Source organism: Thamnophis sirtalis, unplaced genomic scaffold, assembly GCF_051295495.1.
Source record: "Thamnophis sirtalis isolate CommonGarterSnake01/CBP01778 unplaced genomic scaffold, rThaSir2_p1.2 scaffold_12, whole genome shotgun sequence".
NCBI classification, from domain to species: Eukaryota; Metazoa; Chordata; class Lepidosauria; order Squamata; family Natricidae; genus Thamnophis; species Thamnophis sirtalis.
Genome location: NW_028261392.1, coordinates 66,980,166 through 67,004,463, shown reverse-complemented (window position 1 = coordinate 67,004,463; position 24,298 = coordinate 66,980,166).

Genomic DNA, 24,298 nt, shown 5'->3' with positions numbered 1-24,298 from the left:
ATAGCAATTATTATATCTCCGTGTATATAGAAGTTAAAAGGGTATATTGAACCTTTCAGTCTGACATACACGCCCTTCCGTTCTCATGCTCTCATTAAGCTCTGAAGATGCGTCCACTGGGACTAAACCTTTCCATGTTTGATCTCAACCCAAAAGGTTAATTTGTTTGGAGACCTTCAGTTAAAGTATTTTCATTTCCCATTCACGTTGCTCTGAAGAAGGCATTTCCTTAGGTTTTACAAAGAGTGGGGGAAATACCATGAAAAGTTTATATATTACTCTCAATTGCCATTTTGAAAGATTCAGTGATTTACTTGGAATGATTTTCATTAATTACCAATTATTCTCCAGGTACAGTCATCACTAAAAATTCTTCCAACTTCTAGTATTCCAAGGTATCTAGATAGATTTACATTTAACTGAGTCCAAAAGTTATAATGATTCATCCCTTTGGAGTTTCTACTTTGCTATTAATGCATATAGTGATGCAAATAATGTACATATATGCACATGTATTTGGGGGGCATGCTTGCAAAATACTAATCAAGAAAAATAGGAAAGAGTTCCTTATTTTCATGTTGAGTAGATGGCTGAAGATTGATCACACTGACTTGATCTCCAAAAGGCTAAGATAAGGTGGGAGATCTTCAAGAAGTTCCAGTAGACTAGATTGGCAAGTTGAAGGATAAGAAGGCATTGATAAATGACTGTCATATTGTTGTCAAAAATACGGGTGCTACTTGAAATTACAAGGGGTTGAGCATGACTTCAGGGAGATTTTATTTTGTTTTTACACAGACTGAAAAAAAATTAACAAATTTACAAAACTGGAATAAAAGAGCTAAGATTGACAAAAATTCTGCCACTTTCTCTTCCAGCTCAAGTAAAACTGTAAGATTTTCTTTTTCATGGTTTTTGACAGTCCAGGAAAGACCAAGGAAATAAGGAATCCATCAATTCCGACAAAATATGGTCTGAACTGAACACCTATGGCAAAATTGAAGGAAGGAGTGGAAATCTAGAAAGGGATTTTTAAAATTGGTTTCATTTCTAGATGGCTACATTTGGGACTCCAGTGCAGGAGATGACCAGGCTAAGCCTGAGAGAAGAGTCAAATACATCATAAGTCATGAGTTCCTGTGTGTGCACAAGATCTTATTTCCCTTGATGGCTAATAGCTGACATTAATGTTAAGTGACAGGAAAATCAGGAGATCCAGGCAGTTCAAATGAGTATAAAGATTTATTGCAAGCTTAAGCTCTCTACAAAAACCTGAGCTACTAATAATCAAGATAAATGGGCTGGAATTAAGAAGCCATTGAAGGTGAGTTGGACTTACATCTTTTGCAGGTGCCTAGTGACTCATGACTTAGGATCCGTTTGATCCTGCCTTCGGGCTCAGCCTGGTCCTCTCCTCCTGTACATCTAGTAACAGAAGCCCTCAGACAGGCTATCTGAAGTGAATAGATAAAAACGTTTATTGTATCCTAGAATGAGGCTGTATAAAGCCACTGACTGCCCTCTGTCAGACAGGAGGGGTTAATATTCTTGTCAATTCAAGCTTGTGACCTTTTTATCACGCCATACTTTTGTTGTGTTCCATGATCTTAAAGCTCAACAGTTGATTTTCTACATAACTAACTTTTCTGTTTTGGGAGCATTGGGCTTTCAACTTAAATCTCATACTGTGTATAAGTGGACTGACATTTTTCTAGTTCAAAGTGGTGGTTTTTTTTTGTTTGAGCATGTGACTTTTAATTTTAAGATAAAGACATAACCATAGCAATCTGTATTGGAATCTCACTTTGATTTATTATATGCGCTCAGAGACTGACCACTGATTATGAATCTGCCATCTTATCTTAGAAGGCAGGTATGAGGCTTTTGCTGAAAGTTTGAAAGGTGTTATAACCCCATATCACCAATATAATTCCTACTCCTGTTCTTTAAAAAAAATGTCTGAAAATATTTTTGTTTACACGGAAACTGTTAGGGCATTGTCTCTTCATTTAGTTACCTTGTATATTCCCTTCGCATGTTATTTTTTTCTATTTTATCTCATAAAAAGATTTTAAAAATTTATTTTACTACCTTGTTTTAATCTAAAATGTTCCAAGCACAAATTATTATAGTATTTATCTATGAAACAATACAACAGCTTTGCAGTATCTGTAAGTAAAAGTATTAATCATTTAAAAAATAAGCACATACATTTACTATGATCAAATAGAGATTAATAAGGTAATAAATTAAGAACAGGGTTTATAAGCTTATAAAAGTCATAGGTTCGAACATTCATCCTCCGGTTCAGATAACTGCAACAAAAAGCGGATATTAAAATGTATACATTGCAGCTTACGTATTTTCATAGCAACTGACTGCAAGTAATGCTTACTAGCTGCTGGTAAGGTGATAAGGTGTTATGGAAGGTTCATTAACATTTTAAGTGCTTCTCTGTTGGAGAAGTGGAGTTGGAGAAGGCTCTTGAGATTCCATGGACAGTCAAGAAAACCCACGGATGGATCATTGAGCACATCAATGAAGAGTTCTCACTCAAGGCAAAGCAACCAGGCTCAAATTATCCTACTTCAGAGGAGTCAGCAAAGACCTCTGAAAAAGACCCTAATGCTGTGGAAGGTAGAAGGACGGAGAAGAAGTGATCAACCATCAGCAAGGTAGATGGACAGAAGAAAGTGCAGAGCTGCAACTATAGCACAGATAACAATGCAATAACATTGCTATTTATTCTCTGCATTAAATGTTTTCCACAAATTGGCTCAATATTTATGCAACCATAACATTAAGGTCAAAAAGACTGATTGCAAGGAGCAGATAGTTTCTGTCTTAAAATTGATATTCGTATAATTTGTATATCTTGTTTTATTTATTGGTTATATTATGTTGTAGGCTCCTCTGGAGACCCTCTTTGAGAAAGGTGATTGGTTTAGAAATATGAAATATAAATCAAGAAATGTAAATGTGTGTTGTAAGAGCCTGACAGGCAGGTTTACTAGGAAAAGGACCCCCAGTTTGGGTGGGAGGGGGAGGGGGAGGAGATCTTTAACAGGCCTATCATCATCTGTGTACAATATTTTCAGTTGAAATATAGAATACAAAGATGCTAAAGATAATGTCTTCTCCAAGCTAAGAATATGCAGATAGCCTTCTCAATTGTTTCCATTTGCACTGTTGATTGTTAAGCCTCGGTTAAACTCTGGCAGACGTAACAGATGATGTCCTATAAAGCAATATTGTAGATTGTAGATTGTAGATTTATTTATTTATAGGCCGCCCTTTTCAGTACTGACAATACTTGTCAGAGTATTGTGAATACTTTCTAGGCTAATTTTTTTTAAATTCAAATGAACAATAAGCATTTACTTTTATTGACTCATCCACTTCTTTCTTGGAACATCTTTTGATAATTAAAGTAATCTGACAATTAGAACAATCCTCCTTTTGGGGTCTTTTTTGGTCAAACTCTTCTGGCCTAGGCTTCCCAAGAGCATAAAACAAACAGAAACCCCTTTTATTAATTGACTATGAATTCTGCTTATTCACATCTGGCAAAGTCTTTCAAGGGAGGATTTACAGTCACAGACCTTATCTGGCTTAGACAGCTGCCAGGCCAATATCTGCAAAATGTGGCAAGGAGTCTCTATTTGTCTCCTGCAAACTCCACTTCCCTTTTGCTGCTCTTTTATTTCCTCTGGGAGGGGCCAGTCATCATCCACCTGTGGCCTTACTCCCAAGTCGACCCCTGTTCCTTAGCTGTTCCCTTTATCTGGCAACTCTGTGCATGTGCACACTGGGAACAGGCTCCAGCTGTTCGTCTGCTTCACTGACGTCTGACTCCGAAGGCAACTGATAACTGGCATACGGCTCTGGCCCCCTCTCTGCCTCCGACGCAGAGCCCTCCTCAGAGCCTTCCCCAGACTCCAAGACTGGCCCATCTTCCTCCCCAACCTCCTCACTGTCCGAATCTGCTGCCAGCTCCACTGGCCACTGGCAGGCAACAACACAGGATCAGATCACTTGCTTCAATATTCCTCTATGCCCATTTCTCCTCCTACCCATATGATTTTTTAGCCTTTTATTATCCATTTACCCCAGACAGAGCTACTTGACAATACTTCTATTTCACATCAATATTCTAAAAGTAGGAAGATAAACTCAATTAGGTTTTTTTTTCTTTTTTCCTCTCTCCATCAATAGCTGGCATCATTCAGAACTTCAGAAAGGATACTCAGTCTCCCATGTTTCCCTCATTTGCCAGCCTTTTACTTTTCCCAGAGAGAAACTCTCTTGAGCCGTGAGAAGCCTCAGAAACTACCTCTGCACTTAGGGTCACATGATCATCCATTAAACCGGACCGGCAGTACGACACCGAGGAAATTAATGAGTCTTCCAGGATGAAATCAAATGTTGTATTGCCTTAGGAAATGCAAACTTCCTTGGTTCTTCAAACAGTTTTGCTGAGTTGGATTTCACAGCCAACTGGGAAGGACCAACAATTTTCACCTGATTAACTGGAAGAGCAATATAGAATATTCAGAGTTTAAACTGAGTCTTCTGCTCCAGGAGAACTGTGGCTCAGAAAGCTAAGATGTTAAGACATGCAAGGAACAATGATTCATTATTTCCCTTCTCTGTCTCTCCACTCTAGAAAAAAAATCTATTTATCATTCCTTCCCAATTGATATGGTACATATGCAAAAGTTTCTCCCCCTTAGGATGTATGTATGTATGTATGTATGTATATGTTTTTAACCACTTGTAATTTCCTTGTCCTTCAAAATTCCTTGACCTGATGACAGTTTATTTTTCTCTTTCTGCCTTCTTCTATGGTCGAATACTGAATAAAGTGAATCACTTTCTGAAAACTTTCTCATTTCTCCTAGCATTTTTTGAACTCCTTTCTTTTCGCATTGAACAGAACTCATTCTAAATTCTCTATACATGATAAATTGTTTTGAATGCTATTGTGAAATATCCTTTGCCTAGATTGCCAATTATTTGATTGTGCTAATCTCACATTTATTTGTTTCTTCCTAATTAGAGTTATGTCCCATATTTAGTTTTACAATTCAAGGTCGTTGAATATTAAACAGCATTTGATATATTGTATTGATTATTATAATTTCATTTTTAAATATATTAGACTTTTTAATAACCTACAGCTTAAGCCCTAATGGAATTAAAACCATGGGAGGTCCTAGTATTTAATAATATGGTTATATGTTATGTCTGATCTATATTTAATAGTATGTAAACCATATTTGGCTATTTTTGAGTATTAATATATGAGTGGTTATTACTGAGACAACAGCACCTCTATCAATAGTTGGATATCATCAACCAGTAGAGTTATGGGTTAACTACAAGAAAGACAGCAGGAAAAAATATCCTACAGTATAAAAAACATGAGAGATGGCTAAATATTTAATATTCCCCCTCCCCCATGATGGTACTCAGCATTGGGATGAACCAAGACTACAATTGCCATTGAAAATTCATGCATTAAATCGTTTTGAGTGACCAGCTCTCAGGTAAAAGGGAAAAGCAAAAAAAAAAATACATAAAAAATCTTACTGGGAAATATTTAAACATTGTTTTTCTTTTTCCAGGCAAATATAGCTGGGATATTTCCATCCTAATAAAATATTAAGAAATAGCTATAAATAATTGATGATAAAAAGAGAACCTCAGAAACTGTGTGCAGTTTCAGAGTGGAACATCTTTCAAAGTAGGTTAACTCACCAGCATCAGATACAAACATTCAGTAAACTGCACAGCTGGATGGGAAAAAGCTCAACAAAGTGACCAAAAAATGATATGGTTAATAATCATGGATGTTCACCTTAGACTTAACAAATACCAGCATACCATAGACCAGTGTTTCTCAACCTTGGTAACTTGAAGATGTCCGGACTTCAACTCCCAGAATTCCCCAGCCAGCATTCGCTGGCTAGGGAATTCTGGGAGTTGAAGTCCGGACATCTTCAAGTTACCAAGGTTGAGAAACACTGCCATAGACAATCTCAAATAACAACTGGAACAAAACATGAGCTCAGAATATGCAAAAATACTGACAACCAACAAATTCCAAACTAAACTGCTTAATTAACCACATAAGCAAAGAAGTATCTGAACCCAAATGGGTAGTCAACAGGTCAGCTATCAACTGCTGAAGACAACATCCCTCGGGAGACCTCAACTATAACAAAGAGAATAATAATCAGAAATACTTACAACCTTAAAAGCAGCATTTAAAACCATAGGGCCCACAAGTGTAAGGCATTCAGTCATGCCACAGACCAAAAGAACACAGAGTCAGAACAAATTCAAAGCAGAGAAGCCCTCAACAACTTAAAGAAAGACCAAATAATCATCTCTCATCCAGCAGACAAAGGCCAAACCACAACTGTCATGGATAGAATACAACCCAAAGAAAAAGCCAAAGAATTATTGGAGGACAAATGTATCTATTTCCCAAGAATCTAGACATCTGATCAAAAGAACTCCCAATGACTGAACTCAGCAAAGTCAAATCACAAAAAAAGAACAACCATGAATGAAAATCAATGGACTCATCCTCCTACACTTCCATGGATGCCCCAAAATAACAAGCCTGAGATACCTCTTCATTGTATTGTTACCAGGATCCCAGCATGTAACACAGCCAAAGGATTGCTTTTAATTAAGAAAACTCCTTAGGCATTACATGTAGGGGAGCAAATATTCTATCAGCTCCCCATTACAATACCTTGACAAAATCAAAGACCTATAAAAATACAAGTTCCAGGCCTGCAGTTATATCCCTTTTAGGATTTTTGGCCTGCCACTCTCTCTCTAATTTCATTATACTGTTTCATTAGTGTAGTAGTTGGGAAGGGGGGAATAGAAAGGAGTAGAATTGTGGAATGTGTTGCTGTCATTCTTTTCTAGAAGCCCAAGGTCATCTTTTGTCTCTGCACCTGACCGGAACCAGATGGGTGGAGATGCTAGTGTGGAAGAAGAAGATTGGACCATATGATGGATTTGTTGGTGTGGGGACAAGATCATGAACTTTCAACTGGGTGGGAATCTGATGTAACTCCCAGAATTGGGATTCCACAGATGTGCTAAGATGTCTGATTTATTAAATTGGAACTTTAAGGATTGTTTTCCCTTGGACTCTGATTTAATTCTACATGATACTTGGAACGCTGACAACAAGAAGATGATATTATGGTTTCATTCATTGTTACAGCACTTTACAGCACATTGATCACATCCATCATCCAGAACTGGCAAAATAATCCATGGCAGCAGTATTACACATCACTCCTTACCTAGTCAAATACACTAACATTGAAATATCCAGAGTCACAAACCTCATCAACCTCGGCCTCACTACCTACTTTCATTTTAATGAACAAATGTACTAACAAATCAGAGGAACAATCTGGAATTACTATTCTCAGGTCTCATAGCAGAGACCATAAAGTAGCACCTAGAAACTATAACACTCTCATATATACAACCACAAGTATGGATCCTATATGTAGTTGACATTTTCACCATAATAAAAAAGGAACAACTAGAGAAAACAAATGAAACAATCAGCATCTTCAAAGGAATAAAATTCACAAGGGAAGAAGAAAACCACAGGACCCATCCTGGGTATTCTCATCAGCAGAGGAGATAGCAAATTAGAAATGCAAATCTATTGAAAAATAGCCTACATTAACCAAATGCTCCATTACCAAAGTAACAACCCAACCTCCCACAAGAGGAGCCATTTAAGAACATTATTCAGATGAACATAAGCACACTGCAGCAACACACAATACCAACAGAAGGAAAAAGATTGTCTACACAATGTCTTTCAACACAAGATATAGCTTCAGATTTTATCAGAAAGTCCCTAACTACACAACCCACCACAATCAACACAAGTTATGAAAATGATAAAATTGCCCTACATCAAAAACATCTCAGAAACAACCAAAGGATTATTACAACCACATGCATTACTGTAGCACAAAAACTAACTAAATCCCTCCAAACGTCTTAAGTAAACCAAAAGATCCAGTATCACCGGGAGAAAAAAACAGGAGTCATGTACAGAATACAGTGTAAGGACAATAACAGACACGATGTAATACAGAAAGACTAGCAGAGCGTTTCCATAAACACAATTAGCAATTAGAAGATATGATAAAAACTGCTTAATCTCACAACACATGGGCAGATTCAACTTTTTCAATGGCAATTGTGAGCATCTTAAAGTAAAGATAAAGGTTCCCCTTGCACATATGTGCTAGTCGTTTTTTGTAAAAAAAAAAAAAAAAAAAGCCCATGCATAGCCTTTAGGAGGCTTATAGAGTGGGGGCTGGGGGAGGCAAAAACGAGCAAATGGCAGCCTGTTTTTTGCTCATTTCTGCCCTCCCCAGCCCTCAGGAGCACTCTGGAAGCCTCCTATAGGCAATGCACAGCATTTTTTGCAAAGGGAGCGGGGTTTTGAGAGGCTAAAAATGCTGTATTCAGTGTATAAGACGCACCCAGATTTTCACCCTCTTTTTTCAGGGAAAAAGGTGCATCTTATACTCCGAAAACTACAGTAGTTCCGATCCAAACTCTCCTTTTATTACCTTAGAGCTCAGGGTAGTTTTTGTTTGGTGCTTCAACTCTGAGAAGATTTCAGGACTCTAAACTGTGTTTCTATTTCATGTGCACAATACCTTGCAGACTCAGAACCCCAGCTCTTGTATGAGAAGAGATTTTCAATCTTAGTTTTGGAGAGTGCACAAAAATGGGAGAAAGAAGTGAAATTAATTTGCACTTTCTCTCTCCGATCCCATATCCATAGCTTAATGTTGAAAGCAACTGGGAGAATTACTGGAAAAAAATGGGAGGAAACCATGTTACATTTTTTGTGTTAGTTTCTATGTAGTTTTCATTTTACTTTGATGCCAGTCATTTGAATGCAACTTCCACTCTGTAGGTTCAGAATGCAATTACGCTATTACATTACTTGGTCATTCACCTTTTTTTACTTTGTGGCTTTGAGGTTAATTGACTAATCATTAGCAAACCACATTGTCTGGTACAATGGAATTGAAATTGATTGGAATTCAAAGAGAGGAAGCACACAGCCTTAGAACAGTACAAAGGGACATACATTGGTTCAGGGCAGAGAATACTTTTTTTTTTTTAGAATATAGAAACTCCTCCCTACAATTCCACACCTTTATTAATAATTGTCAAAGAAGAATTTATTATCAGAGATTACATAAATCCTGACTTTGAGGAGCTAATTAAGAAGTTTCCATTGATGAAGTTAATATGTTTTATTATTTTTATATATTGGATAAGGTAATGTTTCCATTCAGAACTGAGAAGTTTTTTTAAAAATATTGCCTAGACCCTAGAGAAAATACATATATTGTGTAGATATACACAATAGAACTGGGCATAATTCCTTGCTGTAATATACACTAAATTGCCAAAAATATTCACTCACCTGCCTTTACTCGCATATGAACTTACTGTAAGTGACATCCCATTCCTAATCCATAGGGCTCAATATGACCTCGGTCCACCCTTTGCAGCTATAACAGTTTCAACTCTTCTGGGAAGGCTGCCCACAAGGTTCAGGAGTGTCTTTATGGGAACTTTTGACCATTCTTCCAGAAGCACATTTGTGAGGTCACACACTGATGTTGGATGAGTTTACGTGGCCTACCACTTCGTGGCTGAGTTGCTGTTGCTCCCAAACACTTCCATGTTCTTATAATGCAGCTGACAGTTGACTGAAGAATATTTAGGAGCAAGGAAATTTCACAACTGGATTTGTTGCACAGGTGGCATCCTATCACAGTTCCACGCTGGGATTCACTGAGCTCCTGAGAGTAATCCATTCTTTCACAAATGTTTGTAAAAACAGCCTGCATGCCTAGGTACTTGATTTTATACACCTGTGGCCATGGAAGTGATTGGAACACCTGATTCTGATTATTTGGATGGGTGAGCAGATACTTTTGGCAATATAGTGTATCTAGAAATGAAAGGTTATTTTTCAGTAGTTAATGCGTGAATTGGTATTGCCTAGATATCTTGGAGCCAGTCAACATTGCTCATGGTTGACTGAGACTCATCATTTTTCCTGCGGACTAAGAACACCATCACTCATGTGACAATCAGTGTGGTATAGCATTCAGGGTGATTAGACTAAAGCTCAGGAGATCAGATTCAAGTCCACATTGGATAACTTTGGGTTGGTCAGTATAAGTATAAAGTTAGAAGATGGAACACTGTCTTGAATTTCTAGAAGAATGGCAGGATATAAATCTAAAACAATATGCTACAAGGAGTCTCTGTTTTGGCACAGCAGATATGCTGAAAATTCTCTTCTTAATTGCTCCCTGGGGTTTTGCAGCTCTAAATGATTCTATCGTTTTTTCAGAAACTGTTCCTTAAAAGTTGTTTTGGTGTTCCAAATCTACCCCCTCCCTCCTTTTCTTTTTCTTCCAAGCTGTGTACACAGAGTTTGCAGATGCTTTTGGCTTATTTGTACTTTTCCATTCCACAAATATTGTCAGTAAGGGCTTAATCTTCCTAAAAAGGCTTTATTGAAATGAGCTCCACACCCAGCATTACTGGATAAGCACAGGAACCATTTATTTTTAGTTCAGAAATTAATCAAAACATCAATCATCATCTTGATTCAAATGAGGATTCCATTTAATTCAAGGGCCTCTTTTCATCAGGGGACACTCAAATGCTTTCAGAAAATCAGCAAGGAAGGCATTTGAGGAACTTCTGAATAGGGGCCAGCAAACAATGAGGCATTATCCTCACTCACCAACAGAGGCACTGAAATATTATAGTACTTGCAAGGAAGCGGTCATAAGAGTAGGCACTCTTCCTCTGGAACTCAGGACCAATTCTGCATTCACATCAGAGTTCACAGTTAACTTATGACCACTCTCAGCATTATTTATTATGTAATGGTATTTATTTATTTAGTCAAGCATGTACTGGATAATATATATAAGTGTAAACATGATTTTGAATACATGAAATGGATACGAATAAAAGGGAACATTAGGACAGGGACGGTAGGAACGTTGGTGTGCTTATGCACAGACCTCCTAGGAATGGGTTGAGGTCAACAGAAGACAATCTAAGGTTAAAGTTTTGGGGGGTTGGGGAAGAAACCACAGAGTCAGGTGTTGCATTCCAGGCATTGACCACTCTGTTGCGGAAGTCATATTTTCTGCAATCCAGTTTGGAGTGGTTTACTTTAAGTTTGTATCTATTGCATACTCATGTATTGCTGTGGTTGAAGCTGAAGTAGTCATTGACAGGTAGGACATTGTAGCAGATAATTTTATGTACTATGCTTAGGTCAGACCGAAGGCAGTGTTGTTCTAAATTGTCTAAGCCCAAAATTCAAGTGTGGTGGCATAAGGTATTCTGTTGCAAGCAGAGGAGTGGAGGACTCTTGTCGTGAAATATCCCTGGACCCGCTCAATTGTATTAATTGCAGTTTGGGTTCCAGACAGATGAGCTGTATTTAAGAATTGGTCTAGCAAATGTTTTGTATGCTCTGGTTAGTGGTACAATATTACAAGAAAAGAAGCTACGCAAGATTAGGTTAACAACTCTTAATGCCTTTTTGGCAATGTTGTCACAGTGGCCTCTGGCATGTAATGCCAGGATAGATAACATGGTGATTTCCAGGTGTTTTGGACTTCCAATTTAACTAGCTCCAATTATGGCAGAAAATAGTGCAGAATTGTGACAGATGTAGACCAAAATATTGAGAGAGTGCTTGGGTAATCTACATCTTTATCAATGCTCACTCATAGCCTAATAATGTAGATGTCAAGATTCACCCCTAAGTTATGGAATGAAGCCCATGTCTTTTTTAAATGTATACCCCCAGTTTGAACTACAGCATTTTGGGTAGAAAATCCAGCCTCTGGTTAAAAATAAATGAGAAGCCCAGTGCTCTATTCCATAGTTGAATACCTCTTATTAGTAGGAAGCTATTTTAGAATTTTGCCACTTTATTTGAGTTGCAATCAACTTTTTTTTTACTCCTCTGTAAGAGTCATGATGAAATAATAATTTAGTTACCTTACCTTCTCATTTTCAAATGAAAGCAAGTGCTCAGAAGATTACTTTAATGCTTCCTAAGTCTAGACAGATTCATGCCAGTAGCCCTGCATTAAATTTACATGGCATTGTCTTTAAAACTTTGACATAGCAATAGCTCATACAGCCCATAGGAATATAATGCTATCTAACTGGTCTAGAATTTGGGATGAGGAGAGCCTTCAACCATTTTTTAAAGGGAAAATTTGAAAGTTTAAGATCTTGATTGTAACAAATAAATAAATAAAAAAGCACTTCTAGAAAAGCCACCAGCGAATCATTAAGATACGCCGGATACAGTTAAAAATATCCCTTTTAACCATCAGAATTTGGGTACTCCCTTCTAATAAAATGTATAACCATAATCCTCTATATTAATACCAACATGATCTTACTTGACAGCCAAGTAATATTGGATATTTTGGAGAATCTTCAGATGTCTGGAAACATATGAACAGAAAAGAGAAAAATCATAACATGACATGATATGAGATAATATAACATAACCATTAGTGGCAATTATTCCATGATTCTTTTTAAATGTGAGGATCTTATTTACAAACAAAAGTAAGATACAATAGGACTGTGAAGCAGAACCAATGCAATCAAATTTTATACACTCTTTCCTCTAAATTGGAAGCATTTGCTCAGAATCAGGAAGAGATAATATTTTCCCCAGTGACAAAATATTATCTGTTAATGGTGGAAAGGAACAACAAACTCTTATAAAAATCTGTAACTTAAGTACAGTCCCATCAGTGAATCAGAACTGTGCACTTTGTAATTGATTACCAAGAAAAATCTTGCAGCAGCACAAGAACTTTGAATCAATTATCCAGGTAGACTAAAAGCTTTTTGATCAATTAAAAAGATTCCCTGGATTAATCCAATAGAAATGATGGAGAGGGGGGGAGGGAGAGAGAGAGAGAGGGAGAGAGAGAGGGAGAGAGAGAGAGGGAGAGAAATATTCTCTTTAAAAGTATTCCCTTTTTTAATCACCCACATGCATTTCTCTTGACCTATCCAGTTCCTGTATCCATATAATAAAGAAGGCAGACGGATGCTCCTATAGATTGCAATTTTCATTTCTTTCTACGAGCTTTCATTCATCAGATCAGATAACATGCTACCCAGTATATTTCTACCAGCAATTAAAATGTCTTAAAACTCCTCCATACATTTCCTTTCTTTAGAAACCCTTTTACTAAAATACACAAATTCACACACTTGCTCTTTTTCATATATATATGAAAATTACCTGGGAATATTGTTTTCAGATCCGTGATCCTCATTCTATCCTAGAATTATCTAATATTTTCTGCATATCATTTGAATGTTCATCCAATAACACTGCACGATTTAACAACAAGGGTGCACTTATATCGATAACTCCAACCAATCAACCCTTCTCATATCATCATGAACATTCTGTCGAATCTTTAATAACTACTTACAATCAAGAAGCAACATTCTCACCGTCACCTTCAACCAGTCAATGTTATTGCGCTGAGAAACATCTCTATCATTGCTGATCCTAGACAGTTTCCTCCTTTAGGAAGTCCAGGAGATGAAAGAGCAAACGTGATGCCTGGAATTCCCACCGAGGAACACAAAAACTGATTCTGACCAACGAGAGATACTAGTTCAAGTTTCAGTTTGCTGTATTAAGGGACTTAAAAATCATTATATCTCCATTGTTGCACTGCAACCTGGCATCCTTTTTAAGTAAACCATAATTAAATGTTATGCTTTGCTTCTATAACTAGTGCACATAACAGTTTTCTCAGATTCACCAGACTCTTGATGTTTCATCAATGGAGTTCAAGTAATAACTGGATTAATAATCCATTAATATACTAATAATAATAGGTGCTATGTTAGTTGGATCTTCTTCTAGCATGATGACAGGTATAATATTCTGTGGGTTATCACTGATAAGGCTTAATGCATCTCTTTCCTGGCTTCTTCAAGGGCCTGGAATAGCATGGAAAATTCAATCCAGGCCCTCACTGTTCTCCTTTAGAGCTTGTGATAGGCTCCCTCCATAAAAGACTCTCTCTGGATCCATCTATATTTGGCAACTACCACTTTGTCTTTATCCGTTTTCCCCCCCTGGGGAATGTTTTAGAGATGGTGGATGGTACATAGTAATGGAATACCCAAATTGATTATCTATTTTTTTTTCAATCAAGCTTCAAACCAGGGCCAGGCCAGAGACATTAATTGCTAGTGCAGATTAACTTTGTGGAGACCTGATTGAAGAAATGCATCCCTTTGGTCCTTTTGAACCACTTGGCAGGCATTGGAACAATAAGTCATTCTATTTGCGCGGGGGGTGTGTGTGTCTTATACAATGACTACAGCATTTTTGGCCTCCCAAAACCTGCCCATCACATCCCATTTTTCACAAAAATGGATGGGCAGAGAGTTTGGGAGGCCTGTAAAGTGCTCTTGGGGGCTGGGGAGGGCAAAAATCAGTGAAAAGGGCCCATTTTCCACAAAAATGGGGGTGTTTTGCCCTCCCAAGCCACCAGAAGCACTCTGCAGGCCTTCCAAATTCTCTGCATCCCACATTTTTGCAAAAAACGGGCTTGTTTTTTGCCTCCCAAACTCCCTACACATCACGTTTTTGCCCTCCCCTGACCCCAGGAGCACATTACAGGCCTCCCACACCCTCTGCACACCACTTTTTCACAAAAAAAACCTGGTATGTTTTTCGCCTCCCAAATCCCCACACAAAAATGGGGCATGCAGACAGTTTGGGAGGCCTGCAGAGTGCTACAGGGGGCCAGGGAGGGCAAAAACTTTTTTTTAAAAAATTACCTCTTCAAAATCTTGGTGCGTCTTATACCCCAGTGCGTCATAGTCCCAAAAATATGGTACCTAGGATATGGTCAAATAAGGAAGGCCATCCCCTACAGCTGCATAATGGGAGAAGAAGAAGAAGGCTGGGAAGGGACCCTCTCCAACTTCTCAGAGATACAATGTGCAAAAGACACAATATGACAGCTGTAGTTTCAGACTTGCAAGATTGTATTATTGTAGCCTTACAATGAAATAGAATTAGCTCATCTGGTCGTGTCTCTTGTCTGATGTACCCAGGAAGACTGACAGTTGGAGAAAAGGATTCAAAATAGAGGCAAGTGCAATTTTCCTCACTTTGGAAATGAAAATCAGATATGCAGATATAGAACGTGAGATACTTGACTGAGTAAGAGTGTTGTGAATAAAATTTTAGAACGGCAGTTGATTGAGAACTGATTATAAATCAGTAGTGTGAGGTGGCTACAAAGAGAAATGCAATTTTAGACAGCATCAACAGAAATATATTTTAAAACTAGGAAATATAGCCATTGCACTCTATTTTGGTTGAGCTGCCTCTCAAATCAGTCAGGCTGTGTTCAATTCTGGGCATTATATTTTAAGAAGATTCAGACAAATTGGAACAGATTCAGAAAAGGGAAACAATTATGGCCAGGGACTAAGAACTAGGTCCCAAGAAAAGTGATCGATATAGCTGTATATTTCTGAGAAAAGATGACAGGTATAAAAAGTGAAACCACTGAGATGGGAATTTTGATTCTCATGCCTCAGAAAGCCATTTTTGTAAACAAGGGACAGAGGAGACAACTTTCTAGGCCAACAGATTAACACTTTGACAATAGGATAGAAAGAATATAAACCTGGGAACTAATGTGTGTGTGTGTGTGTGTGTGTGTGTGTGTGTGTGTGTGTGTGTGCTTCTACGGTTTTATTAGACTGAGTGTGTGTGTGTGTCTAATTTTTTTTTCAATAAATATTTTATCTAAACTTTTTTCAACTGCTTGGAACATGAAGCAAAAGGAGAGGATATGGAAAATTTGATCAGGTATAAAGCTGTAACATCTAAAGGGAGATAGAATAAATTTTAAAATATTTGAAATAATGTGGTGAAGTATTCACTTTGATTAGAAACACGAACCATTTCAATTTATCTGGATATACACTAGCTCCTGAAATTCCAATCCCTCATCGTTTTAATGAAGGAAGAAGGGCCTTTATAAACATAGCCAAGAGGCGCATTGGAGAGACATGCGGTTACTGGGGAAATGTAGCATGGTCTAAATAGATCTCCCCAATTCCACAAGTATTTTTCATACTTTTCGCAGCTCCAAAACTTGTTGCATTAAAAACAAGCAAACAACTTTATCTGGCAAAAAGATGCATTTCGTTCAATTGTGCTATTGTAAACTGGATGCTAGTTTTAGGAGCCAATGGCCATCGTGATCACATGGAGTCTGAAATGATGCTGACCATGTTTTTTCCCCTGAAAAACCTCCCACGTAATTTTCAAGTCATTTTGGACTATGAACAGACCACACTTCTTAACAATTTTGTGTTTGCACAGTGATGTTATTCTGGAAGGCACTTCTCTAAGAAAGAGGATTGGGGGGGGAGGTCAGAGCACCCTAACTTTTCAAAACTCTTCTCCTATCCAATTAGTGCAGTATAACTCGATATGTCATTAAGGGTCAATAATAGATGAGCTGTTCGTGCTGTTGGTGCTGAATAATGTACTACCATTTGTACTGATTAAAAGCAGCCTTCTGGAGTGGCAGCAAATCAAAGCTAGATCCGTAGCTGGAGTGAAAATATGAAGGAGCCGACTCCATTCATGGCTGAGTCGGAAAGAAAATGTCCAAATGCCCAAGGAAATATTACTGCAGGTTCAAATCAAGAGTCACGGACTTTTCCCAGCTAGGATGTCACCTGGCAACTTTGTGAATTGGAGAGGGCCACAGTAGATTTTAAGCTTTATTTTTTAACTGTAGCAGACAAATTAAAAAGAAATACATCGAAGCATAACAAACCAAGGAAGATGCTCTCTCTGCAGCTGCTGGGAGCCCCTTTCCAAGCAGTGGAGATACACCAAAGGCCCCGGGACCCACTAGAGCAGTGTTTCTCAACCTTGGCAACTTGAAGATGTCTGGACTTCAACTCCCAGAATTCGCTGGCTGGGGAATTCTGGGAGTTGAAGTCCAGTCATCTTCAAGTTGCCAAGGTTGAGAAACACTGCACTAGAGGCTACAAGCTAAAAGGGCAATTCTAAAGAGTTTGTATCTTTAATATCTGGCTACTTCCTAGCCCTCCTTTCTGAGACTCCAGGACCTGATTTTGATTAGGTATTTGTACATAACCCTGAGATGGGAATAAAAGTTCTGAGAACTTCACTGATAAACCAGTGCTACCCTAAAACCATGTATAGCTGTGTGAAGAGCCCCCCGTTTTTCCTTTATCCATCAGTCAGAAGCAAAACCCAAGCAGTTTATCTCTGAAGGGGATCTCAACTTCTAGAATTTTCTTAATATGAAGGAGTAATCAAATACGTCATGAAACGCAAAATACAATGGCCATCCATCTTGCCGGTATAGTCACACATCTAGTCATGGCTCCTATAGATTTGAGAGGCTTCGGGAGAACCATTATGGCTGGTTCAGAGAACCTCCAAATCCCACCCCTGGCTGGCCCCGCCCACCCCTCCCCACCCTTCCCCACCTCTCCCAGGAGTCTCCACATCCCATTTTGGATGCTAGGTAAGTGCGGGGCCTGCACGGAGGTTTTGGGAGAAGAAAATATGGACCTCCCAGAACTTCTGGAAGGCTGGAAACAGGCCTGTTTCAACCCTCCAGAGAGCCTCCGAGGCCTGGGGAAGGCAGTTTTCACACTCCCAGAGGCTTGAGGAAAGCCTCCGGAGTCTGGGGAAGGCAAAAAGTCCCGTCCCCCCCCCCCCATCATGGTGCAGGAGGCCGGCTAGGTCATAAGCACCATGGCCCACCCAACAGCTGTGCAGAGAATCCATTTCTGAAATTTTTGGAGCCCAGCCCTGCACATAATTATTTTAGAAGTGGTTTAGGACTTTAATGGAGGAAAGTTGCAGAGCTGGTAACCATTTGGAGATATGGGGAGGACATCCCTGGATTATCAAATATTTCTTAATGCCACAAAATAAAAACATTTGTCTTCAGCCAGCACTTAGCAGAAACCCCATGGCTCTTCTGCCCAACTTCAATGGAATTACATTTCCCCTCCCCCCCTTTTATCAGATTCTTTGTCCAAGTGCTTTAATAAAATGATTCCCTGGATCATTTATTGTTTATTAATTAGACTGAAGATACATTATTTCATTCACGGTTCCCATATGGAAGTCTGTGAATAAGCTACCCATTAAAACAGGTCCTGCTGTGTAAGGAGCACAATGTGGATGGCTTACAGGCAATGCATGAGCTTTCGCTAGAGCCGTGTTTCATTCTTATAAAATAAATAATGTATTTCTGGCAAGGAAGCCAAAGGAAATGATATTCTAAGCAGCAGCTCCAGAAGCCAAGTTATACTTCATGTGCTGATGCAGATCCTTCCTTTAGCTTTGCAGCTTCTTTCAGGAGTGAGGAATTGAAGTTTGCTTTATTAATTATTTACTTCTTACACTGACACTGTGCCATAAAGCACCACAAGACGGCATAAGCAGGAAGAGATTTTTTTTCCCCCTTTATTTTTATCCTAATGAGAAAACCTCTGTGGGGAAGGTGGCACTAACAGGTGGCGACTGGCGCAGAGTCATTCAAGGCCCACCACGATCTTGTCTGGTTTTCTAATTATTGTACCATACGGGACCTTCGGTCACTATATATAAAATAATAATAGTACCGTATTTTCACCCATATAACCCGCCCACGCAAATAACCCGCACACGCATATAACCCGCGGGTTTTCCGGATCGTGTAAAATATTTCCCGTATACCCCGCCCACGCATATAACCCGCCCACGCATATAACCCGCGACGAGTAAAAGAGAAGGGAAACAGCTGAGATGGGGGGGGAAGAAACGGAGAAAGAAGCCTGCGCACGCTGGGGAAGAGGAAAGGAACGGAGGAGAAGGAAACAGCTGAGATCGGGGTGGGGGAAGAAACGGAGAAAGAAGCCTGCGCACGCTGGGGAAGAGGAAAGGAATGAAGGAGAAGGAAACAGCTGAGATCGGGGTGGGGGAAGAAACGGAGAAAGAAGCAAGCCTCCGATCGTGTAAGCCTCCGATCGTGTAAAATATTTTCCGTATACCCCGCCCACGCATATAACCCGCAGGGGGGCGCTGTGCATGTAAAAACCGCATATAACCCGCGGGTTATATGGGTGAAAATACGGTAACTGTCTTTAAAATCCTGATCCAGTTAAGCCTTAGAGAGATGATGAAGGTGTAGAAATGAACAGCTGGGAAGTGGGATAAATGTTTTTCCTATCTCGGAAGATCAGATAGATCAAGTTTAGTTCCTGGTAAGCATATAAAATAATGCTTGCCTGTCTAATCTGTCTCAAGTAACAATGGCTCTGGGCAACCCCAGGCTCTCCGAGATGATCAGAGAGACCCCAATCCTACTGGCCTGAGGCCCAGAGCAGTTGTGGGTTCCAGATCCCGTCGCAATTGGTACGCTGCGACAGGGCCCTCGTTGGGCATGCACACTGTGCTTGCATATGCACACCACCGCCCAGAGACACTCAGCTGCTCAATGGAGATCATGTAGGCGCTGCACACGCATGCACAATTGGCCCATTTGCATCAAAAAGCAGCAAGGAAGACGGGCGGGTGGGCCAAACAAGCCACCGTTCCGGTACGATGGCTGCTGCTTCCAGCAACCACCGGTACCCCCATACCAGGCCATGCCACGCAGACCTCACCACTGGCGCAGGGATCAGATGGTCCATAGAGAACCCCCTTTCACTGTCCTGCTGCATTTCCCTTCAGTGACCATCGATCGTTTCCTATCATGCCAATGTTATTTTTTTATTTTTACTTTACGTATTGCTAGATGCCTAGAGTCACACCTGGAAAATGAGCAGCCATATAAATAGATTAATTAGTTAACTAAAAAAGACAAGCAAATGTTATTCTTCAATTGACATTTCAGCAATCCACTAACCTCTCTTTCTGCTTCTTCAGCCTTACCAAAAAAATCTTTTTTTTTCTAGTCAGTCAAGGGATCGTGCAGATTTTTAGATGAGTGTTCTACTTTTTGACACTCTAACTGAAGTATTTTCTTGAAACTGCTTTCCAAAGCGAAGTAACTTCTTGCTTCTAAGTCTGCAAAACAACCAAAAAATCAATCAGATCTTCCAAGAGTGCCCCCCCACACACACAGAGAGAGAGTTCATGCTATTAGAGAACATTGAGAAGATCTGCCTCCTGTTGTGTTGATCAAAGTGTTCCAGGCTGGATAGTTTTGGCAAATGTTTCAGGAACCCTCGTAACTTGTGACAAAGCTGCCAGCCTTGAGCTTCAAAGTTCTTCCAGGCTAGATCACTATGTCACCTTGAATCCTGCACTGAAGGTATTCAAACCTCAAATCTCTTTAGCCAGCATTAGGTGAGACAGAGTCTTCCGCAGCATCGGTCCAAAGTAGTTGTAATGTGGCTGATGAGAACTTTGTTGAGACACATCGTGTTGCCAATTAAATCAAGTGAATCATGTGTCCGTGGTGCAAATCTCTTCATTGAGGCACCTCTAAAGCTGGGAAAAATCTAGACTTCTTCCCATCCCCTCATCAGTTTTATTCCAGAGATACTTAACGACAAGAAAATGTCAGATCTAATTTGATATTTATTTTTTTTAAAGTCAAATACCACACTCTATTTGACAGCTTAAGTTCATTAACATAATAGCCTTCTGGAACACATGGGATTAAAACCAGGAGGAAATGCTGTGCTATATTTCTCAGGCCTCTTTGGAATAATTTTGTCTGAAATCAAAGCAGCAACAGCAAATGTGAGACATGGAGTTCCAAATCTCAGAGGGGAAGAAATTAATAGCAACAAAGCTTCTCTCTTTCTAGGTCCCATCAAAATGTCAACATGGGCTAAAAATGTTACTTGATATTCATGCCTACAAAGACTATATCAATGAGAAAGAAGAAAGATGTATATGGAGATTGCATTGGGAAGATCAGAGCTGAGGTGGCACAGTGGTTAGGGTGCAGTACTGCAGGCCACTTCAGCTGACTGTTATCTGCAGTTCAGCGGTTCAAATCTCACCGGCTCAGGGTTGACTCAGCCTTCCATCCTTCCGAGGTGGGTGAAATGAGGACCCAGATTGTGGGGGCGATATGCTGACTCTGTAAACCACTTAGAGAGGGCTGAAAGCCCTATGAAGCGGTATATAAGTCTAACTGCTATTGCTATTGCTAAGACAATTATCAGTTGAGGTGAAAGCACCAGCCATCTAAATTCTTTAACACCTAGGCCTCACAACCATGAAGTTTAATGCAAAATATTTTGAAAATGATGCCTTACTAAAAATGTAGATACATTGTTTTCCAGTATACAGTATTCCAGTATATGTGGATATAATAGCATATGTTTCCCCAAGAAATGTCTCAGAATGATTTTGTTTAATTGCCTTAAGTGGATTCTTTAGAGAGGCAAAAGGAACTCAGATGTAGGATTTTGGTATTCTGTCATTCTGCATCAAAAAGTTTGAACTACATCTTAATGTTCATATGTCTATGGAATTAATTGACCAGATAGATATTTTCTCATATCCCTTTATTTAAAAAACATTTCAGCATTTAAATCCAATGAAATCTATAATAACATGCATATTTTAACAAGAAGTCTATATTTGAAAGTGCAGGATTTAATGCACACTTACACGTGTAAGATGTTTTCAGTGTTTTTGTGGTGGAAATGGAGGGTAGTTTATCAGCAGCATGGAAGTATCTCTGTTGAAGATGATGGATCATAATCTATCACAATGGTTCATTCTGGGTTGATATTGGTAAGTAGATGTGTTTCAATATCCCATTTATGTATAAGAGAAAATAACTGCCTCAAAGTCGCATAGCCAAGTTTTACGTCAAAGGTAGGACTAGAATCTGGATCTGCCTTCTCTTAGTTCAGGCCCTTAACCACCACACCATTCCTCTGCCAATCACAAACAACAGAACAAAAAATAGTGGTTTGGGTAAAATGGTCGGCTGTGGCAGAAATAGTAGGGTTGGATTATCTACATTCTACGGGATTCTGGATTCCCTACAGAATCCAGAAACTCCACAGGCTTGATTGTACGCACTGCTACAAAGAAAGCCAGGGACAAACTACTGACTCAAGGGAAGAAAAGTCACAAAAACTTAGTGGCAACTTTCTTAAACATTATATGATTTCAGCAATGCTGATAGAGAAGCATGAAACTTATTGCAGTATGCGATACATACTGTGTCAGACGAAGGGACAAATAGATTTTAGGGCCTGCAGAGTCTTAACCCAAATGTAAGGGAGCATTTCAGGCAACCTGAAATGACTTTGGAAACAGGGCAAAGAAACATGGAATAGTTTTGGAGGTGAGTGAGAGATTAATAGAGAGTGGCATCATATGTCTCTTTTTCCAGAAACCGTTACCTGCCCATTCTGGCAAAGCAATCTGGCAGCGTGAAGAAAATATAGAATTAATATTCCTGAACATAAATGTTAGGAATGACTAGGTGGCCTTCATAATCTGTTTACATAGGTCCTTTGCCTTCATTTTAATTAGTATGCTTGCAGAATCTGTTTAATTTCAGCACAAATCAGTTTTCTCACTTTGGGTCTCTCTTTGGGGGTAGAGCAGAAATCCAAAATCAGATTTATTATTGCTTCTGTTTATTTACTTCCCATTTCTACTTCCCATGAAATCTAGACATGAAAAATGGTCAGTCTATTTACTACACGCTTTCATATATCTGGCGCTTTCCAAATATATTGAATTATAACTCCTATCATCTCTTTCTTGCATAAACTAATAATATGAAGTCTCTCTCAGGGCAGATACTTGTATCTTTATGAAATTCAAAAACATTTCATCTCCACTGTTGTTCTACAACTGATATTTTGTTTGTTTTCAGAGTTATCAGAACTATTTTTGTGGCGTTATTATTTATATACATTTCTTGAGATAATAAGTTTCTATGTGCATTTCGCATATCCAATTTATGTAAGATGTCAAGTAATATCAAGTAACAATAAGAGAGTCTTCAGATCAGGGAATGTTATCTTAGACAGTAATGTCTAACAAAAGAAAAAAACCTAGATGAATATCTGCTTGGTAATTAAGAAGTTCTATTTTAAAATATATATATAGTATATATGCTCCAAGGTATTAACTGTAATGTAGCCATACTTTCATTTTGCACTATATGTTTTTAAAAAACCAATAACTTAGAAAACTGAAAAGCAGGATGGGTAGTGCATAATCTACTTTGAAAAAGGTAAATTATGTGGATAAAAATCAAAGTACAAATTGAGGCAGGCAGATGGTGCCACAGGTTTGAATACTTTTAGGATGGAAACACACCAGCAACACATAAAAAGCAACAGGTGTCGCAGGAACTGTTATTAATAGACTATCTACTAAACTGCTTCTACATTGTTTCCGTTATTATTTGTAATGAATTTATTTTTAAAAAAATTTTTTTGCCACATTTCAACCTTGCCACATCTCATGTACTCAAGAAATCCCATTTAGTGAGATTTTTACAGCAATGAAACCGATGAAGGCTGTGGGATCTTCATCTCTAAAGGATTTTAAGAAGGGGCTCAGCAGGCACCTCTCATACCTCCACTGATCTTCCAGATGAGCTGGGCAAGACATTGGTTGTGGTTCCTGCTAACTCTTTTTAACCGGTTGCAGGAGTGATTTAGCAGTAGCAATAGCAGTTAGACTTATATACCGCTTCATAGGGCTTTCAGCCCTCTCTAAGCGGTTTACAGAGTCAGCATATCGCCCCCACAGTCTGGGTCCTCATTTCACCCAACTCGGAAGGATGGAAGGCTGAGTCAACCTTGAGTTGGTGAGATTTGAACCGCTGAACTGCAGATAACAGTCAGCTGAAGTGGACTGCAGTACTGCACCCTAACCACTGCGCCACCTCGGCTCTACTTCAAGTACTACTGAGGAGCCCCAAATTATGACATTTCTACTTAAGCCTCACACTGTGTTTTTAGTTATATATAGTTTAGTAGTTTTAGGTATATTGTACTGTACTAATGCAAGATTGCATACTCTCTCCATGAAGCTAAGATTTAATCTAGCCACCGTTCTTTTTTAGAGTCTTTTAGATATTATACAGAAGACTTTTTGTGTTACCCTTCTGCC